This window comes from Miscanthus floridulus, chromosome 7 (assembly GCF_019320115.1).
Source record: "Miscanthus floridulus cultivar M001 chromosome 7, ASM1932011v1, whole genome shotgun sequence".
In the NCBI taxonomy this organism is placed as follows: domain Eukaryota; kingdom Viridiplantae; phylum Streptophyta; class Magnoliopsida; order Poales; family Poaceae; genus Miscanthus; species Miscanthus floridulus.
This window is the reverse complement of record NC_089586.1, coordinates 132824917-132830244: the sequence shown is the minus strand read 5'-3', so window position 1 is coordinate 132830244 and position 5328 is coordinate 132824917.

Here is a 5328-nt window from a genome sequence, read left to right as displayed (position 1 = left end):
GCAATCTGTGGAAAGGTAGACCATGATCATTACTTGAAACAGTAAACCTAATTTATGGTGCAATCATCATAGCACAAGCTCATTCCCACAACTTGAAACGTAACAACAATAGGAAATCGTACTCATCACTGCACATGAATGAAATGCAAACAATAAAACAAAAAACATCACCAATGTAGTGCATATGGTGTCAAACAAATATCACCGACATGCTCATGTGCTCAGATCTATGTCATAATAGCTGCCTGCTCTCAGATCTAGCCGAACCGAGCAGATCAGGACTTAAAAACCAACAAAAATTTGCAGTATGCCACATCAGAAGAGAGAACATCAGATCTACGGCGAAACGGAATCTTGCATATGCCACATCAGGAGAGAGGGAGAGAGGGAGAGAGGAAGAGGGAGAGAGAGAGAGAGGAGTAAACCAGCGAGCGGACGGATCTAGGGACAGCAGAACCGCGCCGACCGTCTGCAGGACCTCGCACGGAGGGGGGCCGGCGGCTGGCAGTGGCCACCCGCGCCGCGCCGTGCTGTGGGGGCCACCCGTAGGGGGGGCGGTGGGGGGAAGGGAGGGGGCCGCCGCGTCCTGGCCGCGCCGGCGCGCAACCCCAGCAAGCACCGTCGCCTCGCGCCCGTTGCTGCTTCGTGAGGGAAGGAGAGAGAAACGGGGGGAGTGAAGGAGATATTTTACGTTCTACAGGATTAAGAAGGGATCATGGACATTGAAGCCGACATCCAATGGCCTAAAATGAATTTGCTATCGTGGATAGCCCAGTTAGTGGCCAAAGTCTCCTGCTTTGATATATAGAGATCCCAACCCACATCTATAAACAGGATGGAATATCCCATGAGCAGATGTGGATATGCTTTCACTTGACATTAACAAAACATCACTAAGAGTTGCAACTGGATGTTTTTTAGACAAATATAAATAATATACCAAGCACCATATACCTGCATGACATGAACCCACGGTCTGGTCGTCCTAATAGTGCAAGCACACCATTACTGTTCATTTAGTACTTGCACCTACCTAGCCCAGTACACTGCTGCATATCGTAATGCCTAATACTGACTGCATATATCCTAATGCTCGCAGCATTTAATTTGACCTAATCACTAAGAAATGCAGGTACATATATTATTAAAACCTGGTTGCCACGCCACAAGCATCGGAGTTGTGGAAGAGATCAACGGTTCACAGTCATTTGGTACCACAGCAAAGGCCTTCTATATATGCTAGTGATGATGAAACGTCGTGCTATAAGGGCTTGTTTGCTCGGAGGACAGGGGAAAATCTGCACAGCGATCCTAGACGTCCGATTAGAGTTGGATCGAGCTAACCAGAGTGGCAACTAATTAAACACACCCTAATCACTGATGTATATATGACGGTTTCTATGCCACAAACATCAGAGTTGTTGTGGGAGAGATCATCAGCCGCCTGTCATAATCTAGCCTACCTCTACTATAAAAATAAATATATTTGAAGATATAAGTGTTGATTATTTTCTGTAAATATGGTCAAATTTATGAAAGTTTGATCATTCCAAATCTAGATTTGTATTTTTTTGGAACGAGGGAGTATACTGATCGATATAGATTACTGAGCATGATGTATGTATGTGTAGTCAATCGAGTAGTAGATATTTTTTGCATGATTTGTTTTAGTCATCTCGTAGCAAGGCACGAACATTCAACTAGTGCCAAAGAAAAAAGATACAGAATTTTTTTGAAGGAGCCGGTTAAGTTTATGTATACTAGCAAATATGGTTGTGCGGGAATATGCCATCTCATACCGCAGCATGGGGAACCGCATCCTGGCGGCCGCGTCGACGTTCCTCTATGTGGTGCTTACTGAGAGCAAGTATAATAGCAGGCTCTAAGCTGACTAAATATTGAGGTGGAGGAGAGAGGGGAGGAGAGAGGAGAAGTGGGTTGTAAGCTTACAGCCGGCTTGGGCATAAGAACCAAGAAAGTCTGTGAGAGAGATAAGTGGGCCATATACTAACTACTATATGAGTGGGCTGAGAGAAAGCTAAAAAAAAAACCTTACACTAATAAGTCGGCTATATTATTAGCTTTGCTCTGATGCGTCCTCGTGGACCCGAGCATCGAGATGGACGAGCTCTTTTGTGATCCATTATTCCCCGGCACGACGTGGCTGCTCCCACAGGACTTTCCGTGGCGAGTTACACCTACTTCAGCACCAACACAATTGCCGGCGTTCGTATACCTCCACCTCGACCACTGCTACAGGGACAAGTGTCCAATACTATCGATTTATTTGTTGTGAGAGAAAAAATACTATTTATTGACTGGAAAAATACGGCTCAGGTTTTCTTAAGGTTTTCTTATGCGCTGACGACCAACAGCTGTTGTCGAACATGCAGTGGCTGGTCATGAAGACCAACATGTACACTGTGCCGAAGTTGTTCGTGGTCACGACGTTCCAGCAGGAACTCGACATTCTGTTCCCAAAGCACGACACCGTGACAGAGGATGATGAGCCCAAAACTCACGAATTCGGTCCCGTTCGACTGGTAGAATTTTGGCTAAAACTGACTAAAAAACACTATTCTGGCGAAATTATTATGAGAGAAAAACGTTGTTTCGACTGGAAAAAGAAGCCGAACAAACTGATTTGATTGTTTTTTATTTGATGCAAAGAAAAGCAAGATCGAGGATGTAGCTCTGTCAGTCGTTGTTCATTTGCCGGCCAAGCTAAATATGAAGGAGATAATTTTCTCATGAAAACTGGAAAAAAGCAAAGAAATTATATTGGTATTATTGTCTCTACTCTAATGGAATTCAAAGATAAATTGATGACCCAATTTTTTATAATTTGATTTATTTTTTTTGAAGAAAATTTACGTTTGGTCATTTGAGAGACGTAAACTTATCTATTGATCCTTGGGGTTGGCGCCAGGACTCATAGCGCCGAGGTAATACGTCTCGGAGCCATAGATCTTGGCTTCGAGATGCCTGACCATGCACAGCAGAGCATCCTAGGTGGTGTTGACGTGGCCGGTACCTCGACGCCAGAATACATGGCTCCGAGCTCAGCGCCACAGAACTTGGTGCCGACCTCGGAATCGTCAGATGATGTACTGCGATGAAGATGATGAGACGTGTAAGCAGTAGCAGCCCACACACCACACATCGCTCTCCTCTCCTCCCCTCTGAGCCCTTGTTTAGTTGGCCGAAATCGGCGCCGCCAAATCCACTGTAGCGCATTTCGTTTGTATTCGGTAATAATTGTCCAACCATTGACTAATTAGGTTCAAAACGTTCGTCTCGCAAAGTACAATCAAACTGTGCAATTAGTTTTTGATTTCGTCTACATTTAGTACTTCATGCATATACCGCAAGTTGGATGTGACGGGGAATCTTCTTTTTGCATAGTACCAAATTCAGGAGTTTGGGGCGCGTTTAGTTGGCCGGAATTTGGATGTGCAAAGTTTGCATAGTGCCAGATTCCCTACTGTAGCATTTCCTTTGTATTTGGTAATAATTGTCAACCGTTGACTAATTAGGCTCAAAATGTTCGTCTCGCAAAGTACAACCAAACTGTGCAATTAATTTTTAATTTCATCTACTTTTAGTATTCCATGCATGTACCGCAAATTTGATGTAATGGAAAATCTTCTTTTTATATAGTGCCCAAGTTAGAAACTAAACCACGGCAGATGCCTGCCAGTCTGCCACCGTGCACGCGTTCAGTGCATGCAGGTTTTCAGTCGCGGAGTCGAGTCTTCCCAGTCGTCCCTCGTCTTCGGCCTTCACAGTTCACACTACAATCAGTCATTGCTATGTAGCTGTATAGGGAGCCAGCATTAACCACCGGCTCATCGCCGCGTCCTTGAGACGGCTGTTCACATCCTGCATGCCAGCCCAACTGATGACGTCTTCCTTCTTTATGCATGTCAGAGTAGTAAGGGGGTGTTTGGTTCCTACTGAAAAATTTTAGTCCCTATCCTATCGAATGTTTGATATATATATGGAGTATTAAATATAGACGAAAAAATAACTAATTACACAGATTGTGACTAATTTGTGAGACGATTTTTTTAAGCCTAATTAGCCCATGATTTAACAATGTGGTGCTACAGTAAATATGTGCTAATGATGGATTAATTAGGCTTAATAAATTCGTCTCGTAAATTAGTCTCCACCTATGTAATTAGTTTTATAATTAACTCATATTTAATTCTCCTAAATAACATCCGAACGTCCGATGTGACATGGACTAAAATTTAGTCCGTGGAACCAAACACCCCCTAATTTTGATAATAACGCCTAACATTGTACTATTACGGCCGGGATTGACAGTATAGTTGTTTATTTCTTTAGTCCCTCCTAAAATTCATGTCACATCGAATGTTTAGATTAAATATAGATTAATTATAAAACCAATTATATAGATGGAGGTTAATTTGCGAGACGATTTTTTAAGCCTAATTAATCTATCATTAGCACATGTTTACTGTAGCACCGCGTTGTCAAATCATAGACTAATTAGGCTTAAAAGATTCGTCTCGTAAATTAGTCGTAAATTGTGTAATTAATTTCGTAATTAGTCTATATTTAATACTCCATGCATGTGTTCAAATATTCGATGTGATAGAAATTTTAGGAGGTACTGCAGAAACCTAACCGGCCCTAAATAACACCACCAACTACAATTCTACTTATCAAACACCTAACAGTTGTTTACAGTCACCGGTCACCGCGTACCAAAGCAGCCGACATGGCACTGCACTCGCTGAGCTTGCTACTACTCCTGCTGCTATCCTCCTCGGTCACCATCTCGGCACTCACCAAGTCACCACCGCCGCAGAAGCCAACGACGAGGAGGCCTCGCTGCTGGCCTTCAAGGCAGCGGCGGGTACAACGACCCGCTTGCTTCGTGGAACCGCAGTACCTCCGGCAGGTACTGCAGCTGGGAGGGGTGAGGTGCCGGGGCAAGCACCAGCGATGAGCCAGTGGTTAATGCTGGCTGGTGCACAGCTGCACTCAATTACTCTCCCTATACAGCTATAGCAATGACTGAGGCCTCGTTTAGGTGGGTAAAATTTGGAAATTTGGCTACTGTAGCACTTTCGTTTTTATTTGACAATTATTATTCAATCATGGACTAATTAGGCTCAAAACGTTCGTCTCGCGATTTTCAACCAAACTGTGCAATTAGTTTTTTTTCTTCTACATTTAATGCTCCATGCACGTATCGCAAGATTCGATGTAATGACTACTGTAGTACTTTTTGGAAAAACTTTTTAGAACTAAATATGGCCTGATTGTAGTGTGAACTGTGAAGGCTGAACACGA